Source organism: Pantherophis guttatus, chromosome 1, assembly GCF_059756535.1.
Source record: "Pantherophis guttatus breed Tessera chromosome 1, ASM5975653v1, whole genome shotgun sequence".
Lineage (NCBI taxonomy): Eukaryota > Metazoa > Chordata > Lepidosauria > Squamata > Colubridae > Pantherophis > Pantherophis guttatus.
The window spans coordinates 156,184,019-156,211,750 of record NC_142063.1 but is presented as its reverse complement, the minus strand read 5'-3'; the positions used below and the strand labels follow the sequence as shown (position 1 = coordinate 156,211,750).

At 38.8% G+C, this 27,732-nt stretch overlaps 1 long non-coding RNA gene across 2 annotated transcripts; it reads right to left on the bottom strand.

The window, feature by feature from the left end:
- Positions 1-364: 364 nt before the first annotated feature.
- Positions 365-8,656, bottom strand: LOC117671937 (uncharacterized). Of its 2 annotated transcripts, XR_015731165.1 has the most exons (3): positions 8,283-8,656; positions 6,842-6,916; positions 6,592-6,728 (listed from the first exon to the last, which is right to left on the bottom strand). It is a non-coding gene; the product is annotated as an uncharacterized LOC117671937 (long non-coding RNA). The 2 variants fall into 2 exon arrangements; XR_004593060.3 differs by lacking the exons at positions 6,592-6,728; positions 6,842-6,916 and adding an exon at positions 365-434.
- Between the last annotated feature and the right edge of the window lie 19,076 nt (positions 8,657-27,732).

Sequence of the window (27,732 nt, the reverse complement as noted above, 5' to 3'; positions counted from 1 at the left end):
TATCCTAACTAACTGCACAATTGTCTTACAGGTTTAGCTATTTATATGATATTTCTCTCTCTCTCTCTCTCTCTCTCTCCCTCCCTCCCCACTCTTCTACACACACACACACACACACACACACACACACACTCTCTCTCTCTCTCTCATTCTTACTGTGCAGTTTTAATTAAGGATACGGTATAATTTTATGCCTTCATCAAACAAAAAGACTATCAAAGTACATAAAGATACTCTTACTTATTAAAAACATAGCTATTAACAATTTAATATGCAGTTTATGATTTAAATAAATTTATGTTTGGCGGGCAGTTTTTCTTTCCTCTCGAAGCAGGAATTTGGGGTATCTTTCATTATTCACTCACTCCACTTTTGTAGAAGTCTCTGGGTTTTCTTGGCCTTGACTGGAGGAGTCATCTCAATGGCCCTTTTGCCTATAAAGGAGAAAGGCTGACTTTAGAAAGACTTTGAATCATAGATCTGAGTTACTTAAGTTAAAAAAAAAAGAGCAAGGACCTCCCCCCAACTCATTTGTCCTTTGTTTCAGTGAGATTATATATATGTAGCACACACTTATTAGTATAAAATAATTTGCAGATAATCATTTTCCATTTTATCCTGATTACTACAAGGGCAATTTAACTATTCATCAATATCGCAGGAATGTTTTAGAAACCTTAGGAGTTCTTCACTCCAGTCAATAATTCCAGGTCTTTTCTCTTTTTCTTTGAAGCAAGAAATAGCAAAGCGGCTTCTTTGACTGAGCCAGCAATTGGATCAAGATGCTTATATAATTGCCTGGTTGAGACAATTATGGAATGGAGTGCCTTTCTTCTGCTAAATTGCTCCAAGCATCAAGGAAGAGAGGAAAAAAGGAGAACCAGCTCCAGAAATGTAAAATGACAAATGAATCAAAAGTAACCAGTGCTTCTTAAGTGACATGTGGAGACTTCCTAAATCTTGAACAACATGGTGATTTTTTTTTTTTTGGGTAGTTATGGCATTCTTGAAAGAATAGGAAGGGAATATGTTTAATCCATTGCTTACAAGATTTAAATGCCGCCTTAGGGTGTAAGTTACAGGTTGGATATTGGGTTCTGTTTAGAAATCATCTGTTCATTGTGGTTTGGGTTCTTTAGAATCTCTTTAGAGTAGGATTACTACACTGAGCCACGGTGGCACAGTGCAGTACTGCAGGCTACTTCTGCTGCCGGCCTGCAATTTGGCAGTTCAAATCTCACCAGGCTCAAGGTTGACTCAGCCTTCCATTCTTCCGAGGTGGGTAAAATGAGGACCTAAATTGTTGGAGGGCGATATGCTGACTCCGTAAACCGCTTAGAGAGAGCTGCAAAGTGCTATATTGCTATTACCAGATCTGGCCTGCAAAGTCCAAATGGCCACCAGATGGCAGCAAAGAAATACAGAAATCTCTTTTAACTCTTTGGTGCTATTTAGTGATGGTCCAAATTTTTGCAATCCAGATTTGGTAGGTCTGCCTTAGAATCATCTAAAATAGTTGCTGTATAATTAGAACCCTATTTTCAGCATGACTTTGACAACTTCCCTAACATTTGAGAAATGGTGGTAGGTGGGAGCAGCATTCTAGGCACATGATAGCTAGGTTAGTCTATATGAATTTTCCGTGATGCCATAAGCAAAAATAAACAACCATATTTGATATTTGAGAGTATGTCAGGAGTGCTTTTATAAAATTATCTACTATGGGGGGTGAGGCTAGTCTATCCACAAAATGCTTGTAATAGGGGATATACTGAAACACAAAAAAAATACATTTCTTTTCTTGTTCTCTTCTGTGTCTCAACATACTTTTCATCATCCCCAGCTCAGTTTGTCATTTTTTGTTAAGATTAGAAGTGAACTTCCAAACAAAGCATTGAGTTACAGCCACCCATCATTTCTGGTTTTCTCTTGGGTCAGAAACGTGTTTGCAAATAAACACAATATTAGATGATGGCATTTTGCTTTACAGCCTTAATGCCTACAGCATTTCTCATTGCCATGTTTCAGCCCTTTAAAGTAGACCAGACTAGGATGGCAGAGTTATGAATGCTAATACTACTTTGTTATTATAAGTAACAGAATCTTGCAAATCTGAATGTGCTCTTCTTCCCTCTCCCTCTCCCCCTCCCCCCCCCATTTATCTTCAGGACAACATGGGAGGGTCATGTCTGAGATGTTTTCTCGAATTACATTTCTGCCTTGGGCTCAGATTTCTTTTATTTGACCTTTGCCTTGATTGTGTCTCTTCCTCTTTTTTCTCAGGGCTATTCTTACTGCCCATTACAGCCCATGAGTATCCTATTTTGCTGCACAACAACATCATATTGTTGTCATAGGGAAGAAAAGCAAAGAACATTGAGTTTCAGGGGTTTGGGATAGGAAGGGCAGGGGATGATGGGCAAGGGCTGCTCTTAGCAGTGGGACTGCACTCAGAGATCATTCATCAATACCGGATGTTGGGTCATTCCTAATTTATGGGGGTATATACTACATTATGCTTTTTAGTTTTTGCATGATAGTAATGCCAATGTTATTCAGCTACTGGGTACAATGGTAACATCAATCCAGATTAGGGTATTCTGGAACGATTCTTTAAAACAGGTTTTTTAAGAGAAAATGGTTGGATAGATGGTATCCAACTTAGAGAGATGGGTCCATTGCAATTTTTAAGCTGGACAACTTCCAGATGTGTAAATTTCAAACTCCCAGAATTTTCAACAAAGACCATGATGGCTGGGGGATTCTGGAAGTTGATCCTCCCATCATGAGGAGTTAATGAAACACTCATCTATAGAGAGATCAGAAATAGACTAGACAGTATATCCAAAGTTTTCAGATGGGTGTAGTCTAGATTAAAATTAAGGAAAGAACTTTGAGCACTATTGTCCCTCTAAGAATAGACATTCTTTCCCTTCATGGAATATTACTTCAGATCATATGTTTATTAGATTTTATTACTTACATATTCCAAATCTCTATAAGATCTTTCTAATAAGATTTACTCTAATGCCAACATCTCTGGTGATTAATTTCCTGGCTATGTTCACATGGGAGTTCAGAGGTGAGGCAGATGATGAAATAACACATATATTAAGAACTGGCTTGATTTGGGAGAACTAGAAATTTTATAGTCAGCAGTGCTTTCAAACAATGAATAACATCCAAGACTGATAAAGAAATTGTGAAAATTGCATTATTGTGAAAAAAAAATCACATTATTATAAAAATTGGTTTTCATATCTGCTTTATTAACAGTTCAGAAAGATGAAAATATATAGAAAATTAAATACAAGTCTATTAGGATTCAGTTCTGCCTGGCTTCATCTTTATTCATCTAGCATTGCTTTGTTTTATTGAAATAATATTCTTTTCAGCCACTCTCTCCAAAGTCAAAGCAAGTTCATATGAGCAGAAAACTTCCATTAAAATATTATTTTCTAGAGAGTTTCTCAACTCTCTCCATGCTCAAAATGGGAGAAGGTTCTAAATTTTCTTTGGATCTGCAATTGGCGTTCTTGATAATACATTCTGCATCCTAGATGCCTTCCAAATACGCATTCACAGCTACTGGGTTTTAGAAAATTGCTTGAATAAATAGTTCCAATAACTGCGTGGGCTCCACTTCTGGTTCTGTGATGGAATAACCCAATGATGGGTTTTGGTTGTGTCCCACCTTTGGGGTGGGGTTCATAAAAAAACAAAAACAAAACAAAACTGTATTAAGTAAATGCAGAAAGCTAAGTACAACTTGAAGTGAAAATGAAGTGGAATTTTAGTGCACATTTAGTATTTGGCTTATTGAGCCAAGAAAAGCCATATTAAAAATGATGGATTAGATCTAAACTTAATCATGCTAGAAGCAAAATTTGTGAAATGAATGGTTTGTAAGTTAATCATGAATCCCTTGTTCCATCAATTTTAATGTGTTTATTCTATGCATGACTAGGAGTAGATGCAATTATTACCTTTAGCATAGGTTTTTCTTTGTTAAATAGTCAATGCAATGTTACAAATACTGTAATAGATTAGATCCAGGTTTAGGGCTTATCTGCACTGCCTGCTGTCCCATAATCAAAATGGGCCAGCTACGTTTTTCTGGATGGCAGAAATGGGCAATATCACCCAGCACTCACCCACTGTTAAATGACCTCAAGGTGCTGTTTTCCTGTTTCTGTTGCCTTCACCTCAGCTCTTAATTTTGCGACCTCAAGGTGCTGTTTTCCTGTTTCTGTTGCCTTCACCTCAGCTCTTAATTTTGCCTACAGCATATTAGTTTTTTAAAACCAACTTGTTCTGTCCCCATCCCCCCCCACACACAAACAGCCAGCCAGGAGTTAAAGAAGTACTCGGCACACACAAGGTTTGTTATCAGGAACTTGGCAGCAATACAATAATTGTCTGCCAAGTGCTTTACTACAAGAAGAGGGAGTGTTCTTCCACCAGATAACACCAACGAATACACACAGTTTTCAAAACAATCCAGCTCAAACATGAAACCTTCAGCAGATTTGGCGTTGTACAAAGTGACTAGCCAGAAGTTAGCTTTGTCCGTCACAGAGTCTAAATGGCCACCACACTCTCTTATATAGCCTGTGGGGTGTGGTCCAGTGACTCAGCTTAATCCCTGGCACGCCTCCTCATCTGCTGCAAACGTTTATCTCGCCTTCATTGGCGTGGATCCAGGAACGACTTATCACCCTCATCACTGTCATCGGAGACACCTGGCTCCTGGTCAATCTCCTCTCCCTCGGCAGAACACCTGAGGCATTGCCAGAGAGGAGGGGCCTGGAGAGGGAGGCCTGGCCGGCTCCTCTCCTTCATGTTCGGAGCCTTCTTCCTCCGATAAGATAGGCTCGGAGGACGGAGCCACAACACAACTTCTGAAATGTGATTGGCTTCTATGCAGGGGCAGGAATGCCTCTTTAACTATATCATTGCTTGCCATGTTGTACAATGACTTTTAGAGTTACCTTTAACAATATACCTGCAATAATACCTTAGCTAAAATACAAGTAGTTGGGTGGTTTAAAATGCAGCATAACCTTTAAAAAAAATACTCTATTGTTCTTTCCCTGGGCTATTTAGTTTCTACTGGGTTTTTAAAATAATTCTGGTGGTGCATTATTTCATCACTCATCCAGTCACTTGAAAGAAAGGTGACTTGAGACATGTTTAAAAGGTATCCTGCTGGATATATAATTAAACAAACAAAAAAATGGAAAAGAACGTTGTTCAAAGAAAGAAAAATAGTAATGAAGAAAACAACAATGTTTTTCCTGAGTATCAAACCAGCAAGTCTAGACATTTCCGCACCGACCTGAAGACATGGCTGTTCCAGCAATTTCCCTAATCTGCTACGAGATTTTATTTTTTGGGGGGTTTTATTTTGGCTGTTTTTAGGGTTTTTATTGTTATAGAAAGAGCCTGTAGTACAGTGGACTAAAAGCACTGTTATTAACATCTGCTGCTTGCAATTACTGCAAGTTCAAATCTCACCAAGCTCAAGGTTGACTCAGCCTTCCATCCTTTCAAAGGTAGATGAAATGAGGACCCAGTTTGTGGGGGCAATAAGCTGACTTTGTATAAATATACAAAAGTATGAAGGCTATTGCTTAACGCATTGTAAACTGCCCTGAGTCTCCGGAGAAGGGTGGCATATAAATTAAAGCAAAAAAAAAATAAATGCTTTAATTCTGTATGCCGCCCCGAGTCCTACGGGAGAAGGGCGGCATATAAATTTAATAAAAATAAATATAAATATGTATACAGAAGTATGTAAACTTTGTGTGTGTGTACACATACACACAACATAGTTTGTGTGTTTGTGTGTGTGTGTGTGTGTGTGTGAAAGAGAGGCGGGGATGGAAGGGAGGGGATTGACCATGACTTCCCTGCAGCAGAATAATAGGAATCCAGGGAAATGTCCAACTGGAAAACGAAATAGCCTGCTGTTCAGGATGAGCACCTAGTATAGTACCTTGCTGTCAAAGTATCTCAATTCAGAAATGATTTTCTTAAGCTGGTTGAGAATCAAGCTATCATATGAATGAACAAGCACAATGTGCTCTTTTAAGTCATACATAGAGTAAACGCATTGAAATGATCCATGGTGGCACAGTGGTTGGAATGCAGTATTGCAGGCTAATTCTGCCAACTGCCAGCAGTTGGATTGTCCCCGGCTCAAGGTTGACTCAGCCTTCCATCTTTCTGAGGGCCGGTAAAATGAGGACCCAGCTTGTTGGGGGCAATATGCTGACTCTGTAAACTGCTTAGAGAGGGCTATAAAGCACTGGGAAGCGGTATATAAGTCTAAATGCTATTGCTATTGAAATGAGTGGTACTTAAATAATCATGCCATATTGTTTTGTTTTACTAATTTAAATGGGTCTAATCTAAGATTTGAATCTAAACCAAGATTATTTTGTGTTCCATTATAAATGCACCAAATGGCAGGAAAATTAGATTCAAATTTCATTCCATCTTCTGTCCTTTCCTGAGAGACAAGAAAGGAAAGGAAATAGAATGTTGCCAAGCAAAAAAGGATGATCAGGATTGAGCCAAATGAGTTAATGTGGCATGAAAAACTAACCCTTCACAATTTATGTGTCAATATGGTCCATGTGCATTCTCACCCAGATTTTATAAATAAGTCTTGTTTTTATATTGCTGGTACCTACGCCATCTGTCACATTCCAGGAAATTCAAACCTGCAGAGTAGCAAAACAGCCACGTTCATAAATCTGCCACATTACAACCAAGATGCTTGAAATGCCTGGATGTAATGGCTCAATGCCTAGTCCATTCAGCAGCATGTGAATACCTTTTATCTTCCAGTCTTTTGATCAGTTTCAGGGGTTTCTTTCTTCCTGCATCTTTATCTTTTATTATTTGATTACTGTTATGATGATAAGACAGAAAGATAGATGATTGATAGACTCTGTTGTTACATTCTCAAACCCTCACAGCTTCAACTGTAAACTGTCTACCATGGACCTCACCCCATTCCTAAGTGGTCCGTAAAGGGAGTGTGCATAAGAGCACCAGACTGTCCCTGTCTTACTGTCCCCATTTAACTGTATTTACTTCCTTCGTTCATGTTTATGTTCATACTTATACCTGCTACATTGTACATGTTTGACAGATAGATAGATAGAAAGATAGCAATAAAGGAGAATATTTGTAACTCAGGGTTGAAATGAGGGGTCCTTGGTGCTCTCTGAGCTTATTTGCAAGAAAACAAGCCAGCTCAGAGAGCACCAAGGATCCCTTAGAGTAGGGGTTGGCAACCTCAAAGAGCCATTTGGACCTGTTTCCCATAGAAAAGAAAACTCGGGAGCCACAAAACCCTTTTGACATCTAAAATGAAGATAACGCTGCATATATTGTTTTTTACCTTTGCTATGTATAAAAAAACGATAGCGTGTTGCATTTATGAAATCAATGACCTGCTACAGAGAAAACAAATTTGTATTTCTGCATGCAACAAAAACATTTTGAACTCCAGAAAAAAAAAAAGTTGGGTCGAAAAGCTCAATAAATCACGTGCCGGCGGGTGTCGCACATTGGCGGGTTGTGACACATATTTTGAGTGACAGGGAGCCACAGCAGAGGGATGAAAGAGCCACATGTGGCTCCAGAGCCGTGGGTTGGAGACCCCTGCCTTAGAGAGAGGGGGAGGGAAGGGGAGGGAGGGGGAGAGAGAGACAGAGACAGACAGTCCGACAGTCCAACAGACAGATAATGAGTTATGGTTGATGAAGAGGAATAGATGAAGAGGAATAAAATAATTCTTCACAATATTCTACAAGATCTGCATCTGTTTGCTCTCATTTTTCTCATTATTAAAGCTAAATTGTTTCATGCACAAAAATGGAAATTTATATTTATTGCAGAGAAGTTTTTCTTTCTCTCATCACCCTCTTTTTTTGGGTGGAGAAAGAAAGAGCAAATTAGGTATGTGCGTGTTAGTAGGGGGCTTGCCAGTTCCCCCTTTCACTTTCCATTGAAAACTCATTAAATTTGTCCCTAGTCAGCTAATCCAAAGCAAAACACCTGTTTGCCAGATACATACAGCTGGACTGTGTCCATATCATCTGTTCCATTTGCAAAATACAGACTATATTTAGGCACCATGTTTAGGAACAACTAAAATGGTTGTTTTCTACATAAGCAGGGAGAATAATGCAGCATCCAGATGTTACAATCCAAAACATTTGCATTTAAATTCTACCATATGATAACTAAATGGGTTTTGGACTTACATTAAATGGCAGGTGGAAGATCATAAAGAAGATGGGACAAATCATTGAAAAATTCTTGATGGTATTAGGAGGACCTCTGATCAGCTTCTGACTTGTAAATATGCAAAGTCTGTTCCAGAATTCTCAAGTCATACTGAAAAGTTACAAGATCCAAGGTAAATCCACACAGAAGTCCTGCTGAAGACAGAAACTACTTTTGCTTGCAGCTCCTGTGATTCTCCTGATCAGAATCTCCTCTTAAACAGCCCAGTTTTCTGCATGTGAACTGCAATAGATTTTTTTTAAAAAAACTGGAAATATAAACTCCAACCAGACTGTGATTCTTTTGTTTGTTCTACTGTAAGGTCTGATTGGAACAGGAAATCTAAATCCATGACCCCCTCCCCGCCCCCGTCTTTGTAGCAGAATTTTCTGATGTGTCTATTCTAAAAGCCCTGGACAGAGGATGAGCTCAGGAGTAATCTGCCAGTTCGCTCTGTCTCCCAAACTCTGCTAAAAGTTTGTTTTGGGAACAAAAGGAGCAATGAGAGAAAGATTTGCGTGTTGATTCACTGTTGCTCTGAAACATGTAGGGGAAATTTGATTTTTAAAAAAATAAATAAACCAACTCTAGATTTCCCAAATAGGCTTATAAAAATAGAAATATACAAACAGATTTAAATAAGCATTTTCCAGATATTATCAAATTATAATTAAAAATAGGCAGAAAAAACTGCATACATTATAGGCAAGCCACCAGGAGTCAAAAACTGATTTGACAGTGCACACATGCATGCACACACATATATCCACAATTTATCCTGTCATATACTTATGGCCTCCTTAACTGTAGAACCAGGCCTACCATTAGGCAAGGGCTGACTGATTCTGCCTCAGGTGACTGATTTGAGGTACCCATAAAAGACAGCAATGATCACAAAAGTCTATGTTTCAATTTAGAAATCCCAACAGTGTGTGAAGGATGAACTGTTAGGATCTCTGTTTAAAAAAAAAACACACCTTAGGCATCAAAATGTTTTGTCATAATTACCTACAGCTAAACTATATATTTCTACAAACAAAGAAAGCCATGGAAGTTATTTTCAGTAAATAGGTTCTTCAGGGGTCAAAACCATTCCAGGTACTTTTTATTGGGAAGAGTGAGGAGAAGGGTGTTTCAGTCATCTATTTTAGTGGAAAATGAACATTTCTGTTGCCTAAAATTGGAACTCTTCAGCTTTCAAGATCCTATTTAATCTCTGATGGTCCCATATTGACAACAAAGCTTTCCACCCAATATATCATACATCATATTTCTATTAGCATTCATTCATCAGCTTTTGAAGAACCTCATCAGATTAAGCAATTGCATTGTATCATCTCTACTCTCTAATAAGGAATCTCAGAAATTTATTCCATAACTAAGAATTCTGGCAACATATTCCAATTATATTAAAAGACAGAACACCACTAAACTGTGCTGTTTTTCAATTTATTTCCAAAGGTGTCATTTGAATTTGACAAGAAGGCTTTGGTAAATTTATTTTTTTTTAAAAAGTGGGGGGGGGGGAGCTAGGCATATGGGTGACAGCATGCTTTGCTCCAAAAACTCACATTTTCAAAAAAAATAAGTTTAGGGAAGATGAAATAAAAGTGGCTGGCAGGGAAGGAAGGTTTTTGGCTATAAACGGGGAGAAACAGACTCAGGCTCAACCCATCCAAGACCGAGTGGCTGTGGTTTCCGACATCCCGATATAGTCAGTTGGCGCCATCACTGACTATTGGGGCCGAGTCATTGCCCCCCACGGAGAGGGCTCGCAACTTGGGTGTCCTCCTGGACTCACGGCTGTCTTTAGAAGAGCATATGACGGCCGTGGCCAGGGGGACTTTTTATCAGGTCCGCCTGATTCGCCAGTTGCGTCCCTTTCTGGATCGGGACTCGTTAAATACGGTCACTCATGCTCTTGTCACTTCCCGCTTGGACTACTGCAATGCTCTCTACATGGGGCTCCCCTTGAGGAGCACCCGGAGGCTCCAGCTGGTCCAGAATGCGGCCGCGCGGGTGGTTATGGGAGCGACGTGGCGCTCCCATGTGACCCCCCTCCTGCGCGAGCTGCACTGGCTCCCGGTGGTCTTCCGGGTGCGCTTCAAGGTTTTGGTTACCACCTTTAGAGCGCTCCATGGCATCGGACCGGGGTATCTACGAGACCGCCTTCTGCTACCAATAGCCTCTCACCGACCAGTACGCTCCCATAGAGAGGGGCTCCTCAGGGTGCCGTCGGCCAAACAGTGTCGACTGGCGGCCCCCAGGGGGAGAGCCTTCTCTGTGGGGGCACCTACCATCTGGAACGAGCTCCCCCCAGAGATACGGAAGATCCCGGACCTGCGCACGTTTCGCCGTGCTCTCAAAACTTTTCTATTTCAGCAAGCTGGCCTGGCCTAACTCCCCTCTTTTAAATTCTTAAATTTTAAATTTTTTTAATTCGTGATTTTATAAATTGGGTGTTTTAATCTGTGTTTCGGCCGAAATATTTAATAATTTTAAGGGATTTTTAATATTTGTATTGTCTGTATTTTATCTTGGCTGTTCACCGCCCTGAGTCCTTCGGGAGTAGGGCGGTATAGAAATTTGATTAAATAAATAAATAAATAAATAAATAAACAACCACTTTACACCCCTACATTGCCATTTGTCAGACATATATGCAAATAATTGGACAACAAGGATTCTTTCTGTGGAAAAAAAATGCCATCCTAACAATTATCTCCTGAATCATCTCTTGAAGACTAAGAACCACCTGTGCTCTTCTGGGTAATTCAAGAATTTAAGGAGCTCTCAGGAACCCATTCATCATTTAAGTTCCTGCAGTATAATAAACCAGCCTAAAATGAACATTTGTAGAATCATCCTGAGGCAAGTCGAAGTAAGTGCTGTCAGCTTCATGTCCAACAAAGAACATTAACAACGGGAAGTTCACTCTTTAAGAGTGCTGTTAGAGACAGAAAGAAAACCTAAGGAATAATCAAGACCAGTAAGAATGAAAAGTCATAGATAGTTCAAGGATTATTCAGAAGTAAGTCCATTACATTCAATGAGTTTTACTCTGTTGTAAGAGTTCAAAACCTGTCTTAATTAAAAGGAATAACGATGTGCTTTTTAAAATAATAACTATTTTCTATTTATTTTTGTATCTTTGAGTCAGTATTGACTCTTGGCAACTGCCTAGACCAGGGGTGGACAAATGTGGCTCTTTTACAACCTGTGGACTTCAACTCCCAGAATTCCTGAGACAGCCAAGCTGGCTCAGGAATTCTGGGAGTTGAAGTCCACAAGTTGTAAAAGAGCCACATTTGCTCGCCCCTGGCCTAGACCAATCCCTGCAGTTTTTCTTGGCAAGATTTCAGTGGTTTGCCATTGCCTGTTTCCTAGGGCTGAGAGGAAATGACTGGCCTAACATCTGGTTTTGTACCCAAGACAGGACTAGAACTTATATAGTCTCCCCGTTGCTAGCCTGTTGCCTTAACCACTATATCAAACTGGCTGTCTATTCTACATCAGTGGCCCACAATCATTTGGGCTCCAGGGACCGATTCCGTGGAGAATTTTTCTACGGACCAGAGGGGGTGTGGTTTCAGGTGCTACCTGCATCCCATGGATGGGGCTTCACTTGTTTGTACAGCTCAGTTTCTGGCATGCTGCGGCCCAGTGCCGGTCCACAGACCAGGGGTTGGGGACACCTGCTCTACATGATACTTAGAATTCATTTTATTCAGAGCAGAGCATAGATACAGGCAGTCCTTAAATTATAGTCACAATGGATCCTGGAATTTTGGCCATGAGTTGTTGCGATTATAAATCAAGGCATCATGTAATCAGACTCATTTTTACAATTGTTTTTCAGCAGTCATAAAGGGAGTTACTGAGGTGGTTACGTGAATCATGAGATTAAGCAAACCACATGGTTGTTAAGGGAATCCAGTATATCTAATAGAAAATGGCAAGACAGCAAATGTTGCAAACTGAAATCACAAGACCATGAGAGAAGATAACCATAAGCAAAATATAGGAATTTGTATACTCTTGAAACTTCTAAGCGTTTAGTTATAAGATGCCTCATTAAAAATATATATTGGTGATTCTTAAATATGTGAAATTCGGAGCTCATCGCTTTGAAAATATTTTTTTTTTAAAAAAGTATGTCCTTAATAGACATCTGGCAAAATGTAAAAGAATAAGCATCTCATACACCTAACTAGTCTTGTCTGGGCTCAAAGCAGTGGTGGGTTGCCCCCAGTGGTAAAACCGGCAGGAGGCTCCTCCCACTGACCCCAACATCATCAGGAAGCTTCTGTGCATGCGCAGAAGAGCGTGCATGCGTGGCCCCATTGCAAACCGGTAGTAAAGGTAAGTAGAACCCACCCCTGGCTCAAAGGCAGAGTTGGACCTGCTTAAGTCTTTAGGGGGAACCATGCGCTGTGCACTAAATGGGAAGTTGAGCAAACTTCCCCAATGAAGGCCATGACAAACTACTTCTATTGACAAGAAGCCGCAACGACACACCCATGAAATCACTAAGAGCCAAATTCAACTCAACAACATCTTTCTTTTCTCCCAAACCATCTATTTCTAGCCATAGTTCCTTCTTTGGCTAGTCTTATCTTTTTCAGACGAGCCTACTGTTCAGCTTGAAAAGAAGGCTGGGAATGGGAAGTCTTGGTGCTACCCTGCTGTTTCCCTGCAGCTATATTTATGTGGCACCTGGAAGTGGTTACCTGTTAATCTGGTTTACTGCATTGTTTTGGACAACCAGGTGTAAGTGGTCTTTATTTGGAGCAATTAAAATTCTAGCATTCCCCTCTCTTGACATGCAATTACTGGAGCTCTGCTGTTTCCACTAATTGCTCTTGCTGAGGACATTGGTGAGAAGCCAATGATTTTGATGGGTAACGGATTATCATTTTTATCCTGCTACCTGCAGAAAAAAAAATCATTTGCAAAATCCCTTGTGTAATTAGCATGGCTCATGATTAATTGTCCTGCAAAATTAGCTTCACAGTTGCTTTTATTTTACTGCCTCAAATATTAATTAACGTTAACTCCTTTCCTTCATTTTCAGCTTTTGAATATTCAGCGTGGCTTTGAAAAATTAGGCGTGTGTAAGGAGGGGGGGTTGAGCTGCATTAGTATGCTGGGGCTTTGATTTTAGAGCAAATATTCTGATTCAGAAGATCACACTTAGGTCATAAATACGTTTTATAACAGGACAAACAAAGCATCAAAGCATCATCACCGGAAAACATTCATGCAGTAACCACAAGTGAATTGCCCCTGTAATGATTCATTCCCCATATGCTTTGGGGGAAAAGATCAGCAAATATACAAACTGCTTCATTGTGTGGGGCAAAACAATTCCTAGCTGACCGATAATCAATCTATACGTTTCCTAATCGGTTACTCTTAAATTACTGGGCAAGGAAGGCTGCATTTGTATTTTTCTATTAGAACTTCATGCACATTCAGAGCCTGGGTGGTGCCAACTCTTTATATTCTGTGACCTATAGACTATTAAGTTTGATGACACAAACTAAAAAAAAAAAGACAATTGTCTGTACTTTAATGCCATCTGCCATAGAGCTCTCTTCTCTAGCACTTTGCCAAACTGGAGGATGAGAGGTTTTTTCCTCCCAAATTACCTGAGGAGGGGGAGAGATTGTCTTAAGTTCTTTTAAAAGAACAGAAGAGCTGCTGAAAATGAACAGATGGGCCAAAGGTGCAAGCGGATGCTGAAAAGCATCAGTGCTTTTGAAGACTAGCCGCTTCTTGGAAGGGGCTGCTTTTAACCCATTGGACACCTATAAAGAGCTCCTCTGTTCAGTTAACTCTTCCAGCTTTGTTCTTCCTTTTCTCTGGCAGATTTACTCCTTTAAACCCACGCTTGTAATACACTAAGAGAAAGGAGGACTTGCTGTTATTCTGAGATTAGAGAATCATGTGAAGCTTACTTGGGGTCCACTGACAAAAAGCTTGCATTGTGTTGCAGTGTGCATTTGCAAACTCTGCAACATCTGGAGGAACTGGTGAGGTCCAACTAACTAACACTTTGGGTTTTTTTTTCAATAGCCTCATATCCATAAGTAGCGTATGAGGCAGTAGTGGGTTTCAATTTAGTTTGCTATCGGTTTGCTCGTGCGCATGCATAGAAGCGTCCGAGCGGATGGGTGGAGCCTCCCGCCACCGCCACTACCGGTAGCAACCCACCACTGGTATGAGGGTTGTACTGTAGATTTTTGCCTTGTTTTCCAGCAATTGATATTCTGAGGAAAAAGACAACTGATTCTAATCACTGTATGGTCACCGTTGATAGCCTTATTTCTTTTAATCTCTTTTGATGCTATCAATCAATCTTATGGCAGTGAAGTTCCTAAACAGTTGTGTTCTGTGTAGGCAATCTGGAATTATAGGAATTGTTTCATAATCTGGGGTTCCTCATGGGATGTCCAAGGTCATCAGTGGGTTCATGGACACTTTCAATAATACTGAACAGATTCATGTACCCTTTGTCTTTCAAAAAAAGCAGGTAGTTTAATTGTATTGTTATATGGATGTGTATGAAGGGGATTATGAAGGATTACAAGAAGGGGAGGGATTGTGCCACATGCTACTTTTGGTATTTGATCTTCTCCTTGGCCCCCTTGACCTTCCTCCCTCTGGACACCATTGACAAGAAGACACATGCTCAAGAATGTTTGGTGATAAATGTAGATTGAATACAACGATGACCATACAAAAACATTGAAGAACATTGAAGAAGCTTGGTCATATAAAGAAAATGAATGAGGATCAAACTAAAATATATGAAAAAAGTGAATGGGTTGAGAGGAAAGGGAAGACTAAGGAAGTTGTGTTGTATCAAATTGAGAACTTCAAAAAGAGGGAACTGAGAAGTTTAAAGAACAAATGAAGTATATGGATGTGGGGATGGATCTCATGGGATAAGCAGAGACAATAGGAGAAAGATGATCATGCAAATAATGATAAAGCCCATGAAGGGGTTTATAGCAGTGGTGGGTTTCAAAATTTTTTACTACCGGTTCTGTGGGCATGGCTTGGTGGGCATGGCATGGCTTGGTGGGCGTGGCTTGGTGGGCGTGGCAGGGGAAGGATACTGTAAAATCTCCATTCCCTCCCCAATCCAGGGGAAGGTTACTGCAAAATCCCCATTTCTTCCCGATCAGCTGGGACTTCGGAGGCAGAGAATAGATGGGGACGGGGCCAGTCAGAATTTTTACTACCGGTTGTCCGAACTACTCAAAATTTCCGCTACCAGTTCTCCAGAACTGGTCAGAACCTGCTGAAACCCACCTCTGGTTTATAGCTGATAACTAGTTTGCAGCTAGGATCCATTTAAAGTAATCCATTTAAAGTGATAGACCGACCACTAGGGTTTAATGTAACAGAATACAAAAGATATATTGATATGATTTCAGATTTTACAGAGTAACTAACCTTTGTGAAACTACCACCTTTCAAGTGTTGGTGCAGTATCAAAGAAGAATATCCATAATTATCTGAAAAGGCTGTCAAAATATTCTTTTCCAAGTACAGTACATATCTGCATGAAGCAGGAGTTTCTTCATTTACATCAAGGAAAAATTGCATACAGAACCAGATAATGGGAATCCAACTGACTTTTATTAGGCCAGATATTGAAGATATTTGCAAAATTTTAAAATAAGGTCAGTCTTCTCATTATTTTTGTATTTGGTAAAATATCTGTTTTTTCACAAAAAATATTTTATTTATGTTAATATCTAACATTGTTATTTTTATACAGTTCAATAAATATTCCACAAATGAATCAATTTTAATTTTTAATATGGTAAATATCAATAAATATAACCCATACGGACAAAAGTTCTTTGGAGGTTTTCCATAATTTGTAAAAGTGGGAAGTGGGAAGAGAGCAAAAGGCTTAGGAAACACTAACATATACTATTGTTTTAAATCTGATCATGAATACCCATGAAAAGCCTAAGATCAAGGCATAGAATGGGCATATAAACATTTTGGTTCCAACTTCTTCTGGTGGTTTTTTTTAAAAAACTGGAACATTGTTTTTTTCAACAAGATTCATTTCCATTTCTGATATTTCCTGGTTGCTAAGATCCTAACAGATACTCCCTTCTTCCTGTTTTCAAAGCCCTATTAAAGTTTATGAAACAGACAAAACAGAACAAAACAATGTTTATGGCTGGTCCAGTTTGACTTGTTGATTTTCTCCAGCTGACTCTCCAATTCCAAATTTCTAATGTTGATGGAGTTGGTTGTGAAAATGGCTTTGCAACCATCAGCTCATATCTATTTATAGTTATATGTAACTCAACCCTATTAAGCCACAATGAGATGTCCTTTTGCAGTTTACTGTGTTGAGCTGGACTTACTCCCAGGTGTTTGCACCCAGGATCCCATCCTTGAGAGCTTTCTTTTTACCCAATGCTTATTAATAGGGTCTAGTTCTATTAACTCTTCCCAGTGATGAAGTACTATATTCAAGGGGTGAAATCCAGCAGGTTCTGACAGGTTCTGGAGAACTGGTAGCAGAAATTTTGAGTAGTTCAGAGAACCGGCAAATACCACCTCTGGCTGGCCCCAGGAGTGGGGAGGGAATGGGAATTTTGCAATATCCTTCCCCTGGAGTGGGATCGGAATGGAGATTTTGCAGTATCCTTTCCCTGCCACGCCCACCAAGCCACGCCCACCAAGCCACACCACACCCACCACACCACGCCCACCACGCCATGCCCACAGAACCAGTAATAAAAAAAAATGGATTTCACCACTGCTACATTCCCATCTTTGAGTCAGCAGAAAACTGTAACGCCATACAATTTGTGGTCCCCACTGCCAATCCCCCCACCATTTTAGTTTCAAGTCACTGTAGTCATTTAAGTTCTCTGCGGGGTAATTTTATGCATCTTGAAGTTGCCCTTATGGAGTATTAGAATAAATAGAAAAGTACTACTAAACTACAATTATTATAGTTAGCTAATATTAAAATGAAACATCTTTCCCCAGTTGCATCTAAGCAGATCACATATGTACCCTAACAGCATATTTTTTCCTTCTTCCCTATCTCTGATATTGTCTTCATCTTGACTCTAATCCATAAATGAGAAACTGGTTTTAGCCAATCTTGACTACACTGATGTTTCATTTTAATGAACTTGATTTCGTCTGCATCCTGTTTAAATATAGAGGACAAGGGAGTAGAATGTAAGAGGTGCAGATAAATTTTAAGAATATACTAATGTGGATCACTGGGGCAAAAAGGTAATAAACAGTTTCACTGAACATTGCTTAACAATAAAGTGATAATTGCTTCGTGGTCTTCAATTTTATGCACAGCCCAAAATAATAACCTGTTTGGTTAGCAGTGTTTTCATTCTCTGCAAGGTGCTCTGTTGCCTGGCTGAAGGCATTTTATGAAGCTGGTCTTGGATCATAAGAAAGAATTCTTGTTGGTAAGTAATTTTATAGCAGCCTTATTGTGCTGTGGTTTCAGGTTTGTTCAGTCTGTTTATTTGGGAATTCGGTGAAGTTTATGGATTCCTTCCCTCTCGAAGGCTCTGTTTTATTCATCTGCTTCTTCTAACCCATTAAATTTAATCTGAGCCACTTCCGAGATGTGTGGCTTTTTGACTAGACCAACAAACTAATGTACCATCCTGAGTTTTTGCAAATGTTTAACAAAGGCCTTAAGTTTTTGCCTAGGTTGATTTGATTTCTCTTGCACCAAACTCAACAATATGGTATATGATGAACCCTACCATAGTACTTTTGGACCTTGATCTGTTTTTTTTTTTTTCCAGGTTTGGGGCTGATTATTACCAGGTACATTTGAAAATGATTCTATCCACTGAATCATAATCCATGATTTTTTAAGATAAAAAATACTAAGAGCCGTGGTGGCGCAGTGGTTGGAGTGCAGGCTACTTCTGCTGCCTGCTGGCTGCCTGTAATCTGTCAGATTGAATCTCACCAGGTTCAAGGTTGACTCATCCTTCGATCCTTCCGAGGTGGGTAAAATGAGGACCCAGATTGTTGGGGGCAATATGCTGACACTGTAAACTGCTTAGAGAGGGCTGTAAAGCACTGTGAAGTGGTATATAAATCTAAGTGCTATTGGTATAATCTAAGTACCTTTCCCAACTTGCAACTAGACACAGTATAAATATGACTTGGCATCTTCTTTTTTCCACAGTGCATCCATGACTTTGCATTCATCTCATAGTTTGGGAGGAATTAGGGGAGGGTTTTGGTCAGGGGTGAAATGCTCCCGGTTCAGACCGGCTCAGGCAAGTAGGTAGCAATGGCGGCAGGCAGTTCGGAGAGCAGGTAGCAAAAATTCCTGCCCCCGCCCCCCATGCCCAGCTGAGCCACGCGATGATCAGAGGCTTTTTTTCTTTTAAATGGCGATTTAAAAGACGATCCCACTGACGATCCCAGTGAGATGCCTGCTGATCAGGCAACTCAGCTTGGATCATCAGAGCTATTTAAAAGAAAAAAACTTTTTTTCTTTTAAATGGCTCTGATGATCCAAGCTATGACGAGCCCAGCTGAGTTGCCTGCTAATCAGGCAACTCAGCTGGGATCGTCAGAGCCTTTTGAAAGCATTTTTTAACATGGTTTTACGTGTAAAAAATGGTTTTAAAAGTAAAAAAAAAATGGCCACGCCCACCCAGTCACATTACCCCCACCACCACCAAGCCACGCCCACAGAACTGGTAGTAACAAATTTTAGATTTCACCACTGGTTTTGGTCATTCTTCCTGTATAACTAGCCAATTTTACCCCTTCATTCAGGGAAGAAATGTGAGGAAGAGCCTTTTTATTTGGGTTCTATCTTCTCTCTTCCCGTTAATGGTGACTGGCTATCTAGTCACTCCTTCCTCTTGAGCAGAGAATCTCAGTATGCTTTTTTACAGAGAGGTCAAGCAAATAACATAAGATTCCCCCTCCTTTCCAGCTATTATTCTTCTCCCCAGAGCCTGTATCACCTTGATGGTGGATTATTGCACAATGTGCACTTTAGCTGATGTGTATATACTGCACGAAGCATAAATTAATACAAATCAAAATTGATTCTAATAAAAATGTTGACATTATGTTTACCAGAGTATTAAAACACTGTTGGCTACTTAATAGCCTCTAGAGTCAGAGGAGAAAACAATGCTGTGAGGTTATGGTATCTGGGACACAACATCTGGAATTATTCTGTACATAATGTATTTCATCAGTGATACTATTTATTTCTGAAATAAGTTTTTTTGTGTATCTACACTTGTATGAAATGCATGTACATAAACATATGTATATACATATATGTTCTTCATGTTTTAAGTTGCCAAAGCAAATAGAAATCAATGAAAGTAGCCAAGGTTGTTTCGAGTAAATGAAGAAACAATAATTTACATCTTATATCTGTCATTGTTACAGACTGGTTAAAAGCAAGGACTGTTCATTGCCAATTCTAGAGTAGAACCACTAGCATTGATGGAGGTTTTTTTGGATGAAACAAACATCACTGTTTATTGCATTATATCAATATTTTCTGCAGAAATTATTGGGAAAACAGTTCAATAATCTGGTAACAACTGTAAAAGTTCTCTTAAATGGAATTGTGGTTCATCCATCCATTTGACATTAGGATTGTCAACAGCTGTTTCTGTGAGATTTTGCAAGCTCATGCTTGTTGCATCAGGAATACTGCCTAACCACCCAGATGTCTCTCAGTTCCCTTTTAATTTAAATTTATTAATTTAATTTAATGTTAATTTAGTTTTTCCAAGCATCAAGAAACTTCCAATGACACTTCCCTTTACATTATGCAACCAAAGTGCCTAAGCTTTAACTCTGTACTTAGTGCTTCCAGTGAGCAATCTGGTTTCACTTCATTTTAGATTGAATTATTTGTTCTTACAGCCCAAGGACTTGCAATAATTTTCTCCCGCACTATAGTTGAAGGACATCCATTTTTCTTTCTACAGCCTCTTGGATGATCCAGCTTTTACAGTCAGATGCTACAACTGGAATACCATTGCTTTGACAGTACTTACCTTTGTTGTCAATGTGATATCTCCATATTTTAATATTTTGCCTAGCTCTATCATTGTCTTTCTCCCACATAGCATACATTTCTGTATTTCATGGCTAGATTCACCATCCCTTTGAATGTTTGACCTAAGATGATAAAAATTATTAACATTATGGCTTTTTTTCTCCCTACTTTCCTTGAGTACAATTTGTTTGTTGATACAATCCTGTATCTGTCTATCTGTCTATCATCCTCTCTCTCTCTCTCTCTCTCCCTCCCTTGCTCCCTCTCCCTCTCTCTTCTCTCTCTCTTCTATCTATCTATCTATCTATCTATCTATCTATCTATCTATCTATCTATCTATCTATCTATCTATAGTATCATCTCACAGTAGGTTTTACACTCAATTTTTAACCTTCAATAAAAGGTTTCTTAAATTTTTCTTGCTTCTAGCCAACAGGATGGTTCTATCAGCATCTCTGATAGTTCAATTATTATGTAGAGTTATAATATATTCCATTGTTTTGTTCAAAGATATTTTTAGAAGCTCAATATCCTGATTACAGGAACATATGGGGTAGACTAGTTCTATCCTTAATTCCAAGTCCCCCAACATTGTGAAAATATATAGGCTTACATTCCCTTTCACCTACCGTATTTTTCGGAGTATAAGACACACCCTTCCCCCCCTAAAAGAGGCTGAAAATTTGGGTGCGTCTTATACTCTGAATGTAGCTTTTCCGAAGCTTTTTTTCAGCCCGAATGAGGTGCTAACGAGGTGCTATTGAGTGAAGTGATCTTCCCAGTTTTGCCTGCTCCCTCGACTCTCTGCTGTGCTTTAACGAGGTGCTAGCGAGTGAAGCAATCTCCGACTCTCAGCTGTTCTTTAGAAGGTTTTTTTCAGCCCTAACTAGGTGCTAGCCAAGTGAAACAATCTCCCCCTCCCCCCGTGCTTTGTCTGCTTTTCTCATTGCTGCTTCCTCTCAGCTGTGCCTTAGAAACTGTTTTTTATCCCCAAGCAGGGGATAAAAAACAAGCAAACTAATGTGCTGAAGCTCACTAGACTAAGGACACTAGCCAGATGAATACCTGGTAGGCAGATTTTTTCCCTCTATTTTCGTCCCCCAAAACTAAGCTGCGTCTTATACTCCGGTGCGTCATATACTCCGAAAAATACGGTACCTTAATAAAGAAATGGTAGGAAGTAGCCAATTTCAGCACCGTGTTTATAAAAGATACAACAATGTGAACAGAAATGAAAGGCCTAATTAATATTTAAATCTTGAAGATGTATATCCCATGATTATTTGCTGCTATTAGCATCTTTCCTTGGAAAGGATAGAAATTCTATAGAAGAGAGATTCAGAATTCGTATTGGATGAGGGGGAGGAAAATTATTTCTATAGTTCTATCTGGAGTGTATAAATAAACAAATGACATTCAGTCCATTTCTGAAATAATATATTTAGCCCTAGGAAGATTGAAGGGAACAGGAGTCACACTAAAGAAGCAGACATTTAAAGCTCCAGCCATTCCTTGTCATTTCATGGAGCGTGGGCTGCAAAGTCTTTTTCAAGATCTGTGCCAGTATCGAGATAAACGAACAGGAGGAAGATCATATTACAGTGGTGGGGGGCATGAAGAAAAGTGGGGAAGGGAACCTTCTGACCATTTTGACCATTTCTGATGGTTACATTTGCCTCTTCTCAAAGCAGAAATGCTCCTCCTCATTAAGAATGGTTTTGCCCAAAAAGCCCCCAGCTGACCGTGGGTAATCATGAAAAACTAAGGTAGACTTGGGTGGACTCAATAAGCGTGAGAGACTATTAGGGAATTACTGCAGTGGTAGACTATTTAGAAAGTAAAAGGACAACCTTGAAGAAGACTACAGTGATGATTCTACACTGTTGTCTAGAAAGCAGCATGGATACATTCATACTATCACTTGGGGTCGAGGGAGACTTCCCTTTTTCTTGCACAGATGGGGGAGGATTGGCTCCATCAAGGAAAAGGGTTACAAAGATTACATAAAAGAAAGGTAGCAATAGGTTGGAAGGATATGAAAACATACCTATATCCACACTTGATTTCATAGTAGACTGCAACAAACAAAAGGGGAAATCGGCATTAATTTGCTGAGTCCCACATTTAAGTAATATGGTAAAGATCGAGGATTAAGTACCAATGCATAATTTACAAGGTCATTCTTAGGGAAAGCATAGCTCATTTAATTTATCCATCCAGAGTAGAATTGTTCCCTTCTTGTGAAGCCCTTTCATTTCATCAATTTTTCCTGCTCTCATTCTGGGTTAGATCTGTCCCATCCCTCCCTGTCCAACACTAGAATTACTTAGATAGTGAGATGGACTATGTATACATTTGATAAATAAATAGTAAATTAGAGGCATTTTTCTGCAGAATGAAAAGTTTGGTGATATCGGGTGTGTCCTGTGAGATTACCTCAAAGAAAAGGATGTCTTTGAGATTCAAACTGACCTAGAAGACAATTATTGGTATGTAGATATGACCCTTGGGCGACTGCTGTTAAGAGCCAATCAATGTGAAATGAAATATGCATGTCCTCTTCCATCGCCTCATGATTGCCTTGTGGCCATATTGAGGAGTGGCATGAGTGTTTGACTGAAATGAACCCAGGCACTTTTATGCGTATGTACCTGTGATCTGTGTAAATCTTCTTCTTGTCCAATCCTGCAGTGAGTGCTGTGGTTCCCTCCATCTCTTTTCCTCCTCCCTCTTTCATTTGCATCAGGCTCTTCATCAGGATGTCTCTTCGGTTTCAACCTCATTCTCCTGCTTCTCTTTTTCTATCGCTTCCCTTTTCAGCTCCATTCTTCTCTTGTTGTTGTCCATTTCATTTCATCCAATTTGGGGGCTTCCAGACAGGACAGCAGGTTTCTGAGAAATGTTAGTTGTTAGGTATACAATTGCCAGAGCTTATTGTCAGTTTTAGCCATGTTCATCAATACTGAAAAATCTTCTTTAGAATCTCCACAAGGAAAGGAAGTTTTGAACGGACACAGAGACCTTCCTTTCCCTAGCTGTGACCCAAGAACCAAGAATGACATGTGGAGGTACTTTGAATAACTACTTTATTGTTGTTTTCCCAGAGACAGAAATCTTGCCAAACCAAAGCAACTATCTGCATGTTTTGTAGGAAAATAGGAAGCCGAAGTAGTATTAGATATGTTTCCCATCTTGAGTTACAGTATTTATAAAAATAATAAAAGCGGGATAAAGCAAGATCTAAAAACCTCCACCCCTATAGATATACCGGTACTCTGTGAACTGCTAGGAAGGGGCCATCTTTGCCCTCTATCAGACATTCCTCAGCTGCCTCTTTGCTCCTCTGGGAGGGCAGTCCCTCCCTCCTGGGACTCTATACTACTGTACATTTCCACCACATCGGGTCTTGATTTCTTGCAGAGCCCATGTCTCGTCCACTTTCACATACTTCAGTTTGGTTTTAAGAAATTTGTCTCCTCTTTAAGAATTGGAGATGATTATTTTTGAAAACAAATAATATTATTCAGGTCCATCTGAAGTAAGCCTTATTGAGTTCAATACTTCCAAATAAGTGTGCGTAAGTCTACAAATCTGTGTCATTTCTTAGACTATCCCATTGGATATGATGAGACCTGTTCTTTCTGTTTCCTTTTCATCTGCTTTGGAGAAAGTAATGTAAATTATTTCCACATCAGATTTTTCTCTGCAATATTGCCAGATGCTTTAAACAGAGACAACACTGTTTAATTTTTTCTCTCTCCTTAGCGTCTAGTTTTGGCACCATGTAAATAAATCAATAGAATATGACAATAGAAAAATAACAAATAGTTATCTTTCTGCTCTTCTGAACCAAATCTGCAAATGCTGGGAAACGTATTTCTTTCTCCGCCAGTGATAAGTCTGAAGTTACAGATGGAGAAAATCTCAATATTGTCCTACTGACTGAAATACGTTCCATGGGAAAGCATCAAAAAGAACTCCCCGCTATTTCTAAAATTATACAAATATGCGTCCCGCCTGCGGGCAATTTAAACTGGGAAGAAAGTACAAAGTACAAAGAACTTGAGGCAGATATAGAAGAAGATAGAAAAATCTATATCATCACCAATTAAGTAAAATAAATGTGTCATGGGAAAATAATTAGAGTAGTGTGTCAGACAGATGTCCATAAACTGGAGAAAGCATTGTGCTTCATCACTATCAACAATAACATGAATACATTAACTTATGTTTCATGTTTTCATTTTGGTATCTTTATGTTAGCATATTTAATGGGATACTTTCAATTTCTGCATAAAAGCTATTTTGGTGAAGGATCAAAAAAATGATGGCCCTCCAGATGTTGTAGAATGGCACTTTCAAGAGTCCCAGCCAACAAGGCCAATAGTGAAAGGTGCTAGAAATATAGCAGCTAAAAATATAACCATTAAAATAAAAATAACAGTTATATAATACAATGTTATGTTTTCATAACACTGTATGAAAACACTGGTTATCCATGTGGCTTTATAGCAGCATGAAAGTCATACTATTTCCTTGTGGTTTGTTCCCTCTGAACATAGGCATTCCAATTAGCTACCAAGGGTCACAGCCAGTATTACCGTTAATGCTGTGTTAGGACTGAAACTAAGCATTATACCAAAGTACAAACAGAATGCTGCAGGTATCTGATAGGAAATGGAATGGAATCTCTTGCTAGAGAGTCTAAAATTTGCACTGAACAGTCCAGAAATTTTATCTGTATACTCTTGTCATGATCTTTAGCTGGGCAAAAAGGTGTATCATAGGACAACAATTTTTGAACCAAGATAAATCAAATGGGCTAATTTACCGAATGTATCCAAAATCCAGGACCCACAACTCCTGAGCGAATGAAATTTGGGGAAGTTGTGGCTGCTTCAGTGCTGGCTGCTGCTGCGTTGCTGGGCTGCTACTATAACCACATGATCTTTGGTTTCATTGTTCCATGACATTTCTCAAACCCTTGCGGGACAGGACAGGACAGAGAAAGAGAGGAGAGGGGAGGGGAGGGGAAGGAAGATTTCCAAGGCTCCCTGCCAGATTCCCACAAGGAACTCAATGGGGAAGCCAGCAGGAAATCAGAAATTGCTCCTGCTCCCACTGCTTTTTTGCTCACTGTGGGTCATTCTGTTTCTCTGTTTAGGTGCGGAAGTATCTTGCCAATGGGGCAAGGGTTGTCTAATAATGCACTTCCTCCATCAAGCTGCTGGGAGGAAAGAAGTCAGAACTAATGAAAGCTTGCTTTAAGCAATTGTGATCATTCTTTGCAGACAAAGTTGAGCAGATCAATTTGTATTGATTTCAGTATTGGAGCAAGTTACAGACAATGATAATTGTCTGTCAAGTTTATATGATTGCCTTTGGCCATATGGAAGTAAATCTTGAGGATGTGGGAAGATTTGTGGAAAAACAAGGGTCATTGCTTGTTTACTTAACCCTTACCCTTCCTGGCTGATTAAATCATCTTAGACTGGTTAAGGGAAGTGATTAACACTTTCTTCAGGCCAGCACAGATCCATCCTTGAATTTTCCATTCTCAGATAAAGTGATTGAGAAAATGATATCCTTATAGTTCCAGCTGCATCTGAGTGAAAACTGATTTTCTGGGTCCATTTCTACGGGGGCGATATTTCCAGTGTTGAAGATATAGTTTGTTTGAAATATTTCACACTTTGTTTCAACATTTTATATAACTAAGTTTGCTTTAATTAAGGTGAGAGTTATCACTGAGATGACACAAAGCAATGGAGACAATGTATTCCCTTGATAGATTCCTCTTCTGAGGTTTACATTTCCATTTTATTCACTACTTACTATTAGCATTTTCCATTTTCCCCCCACGCTTCTTTTACTAAATTCTGGCTGTTTCAACTCATGGGAAATATATTCAGATATTTTTGTACTGAGCTATGTGGAAGAGAACCAGATGCTCTTTTATTATCAATTTAAACCATTTGTAAGTTGTTTTTTCTTTGCTTGCATTTTTTTTTGTTTCTTTCCCCAGAATAGAAGCAATGAATTTTTGAACATGTAACCTGAAAGTACAGTTGCTTAATATACAAGTGACCAACTTAAACACTGTTGGCAATCAAGTAATTGGTTTGTAGTTGCCTACAGCCACACCCTTGTTGCTGTTATTTTTTGCTAAAAATATTTTACCTTTTATTATCCATTCTTTTAGCTTTTCCAGTTTGTAGAATTCTACTACTGTAAATTGAATAGTCAGTCTTTTATAGAGAGCCATCAGATGCTTAAGTCAAAATCCAACTGAACTTGCTATTTTCTTAGTACACTCCACTTCTTAGCTTTTTTGGTTTGCTTTTTAATCATTTCTGATATTATGATCATATCATCCATTTTAATTTGAGCCAATGTTTTTCTCAATCTCTTTTATCTATGTTGCATCTTTATTATGTTCTTTGGGATTCTCCCAGAGGTTGCTCCAAAATTTAACGTTTCACCTTTATCAGGGCAAGCATCTATGGTTGTATAGTATTTCCTAGAAATGTTTTATAAAATGGATGCTGGTTTGTTGATAACTACTGATGTCAAAATTGTCATTTTATTTAATATCATTTATTTTTCTTTGAACATAAATCATTGATTTAATTCTTCTGAGGTGTTCTTAATTGTCTTAGTTGATTTTATTATTTTTCAGTTTTCTGTCCTTCAGATTTTTTTAGATTGTTGATAGCATTTCCTATTATATTGATCATTTTTTTCCAATCAAACTTTCCAATTTGGTTACTAAGCTTTTGTTTTTCCGGCCTTCTGTCCCAATTCTGGTGCTATACTATAAATCAATTGATTCATTTTAACCAAAACTAGAACTAAAAACTTTATTTCAATATTTTCCATAAATTTGCATCTTTCAAAACTTTTGATTTTATTTTTAACTGTCTTTTTCAATGATGGGAGCAGTATAGTTTGAGTTTTTCATATGTTCAATTAATTTTTCAGTTGTATTTGTTGTCAGAGAACTGATGTTCAGCATTTGTTTGCTCTGGGTTTTTATCTATTTCTTTTATTTTTTAAATTCTTTTATTCTTCTCTAGTTTGATTTTTGACTTTTAACTTGTAAATTTTAGCTTTGTTTTTTAATTTTGTTTTTAACTGTGTTTTTAGTCATGTTTTATATTGTTTTATTATGTTGTTTGTAAACAGCCCAGAATCACTTAGATGAGATGGGCAGTATCGAAATTTGATTAAATAAATAAATAAATAAATTTCATCAACTTATTATCTGTCTCAGAAGTTAATAAAATGGAACGTTCCTCTTCAAAAATTTCATTTCTTTGCTGACCTTCAATTTTATTTGTATAGTTGTTATC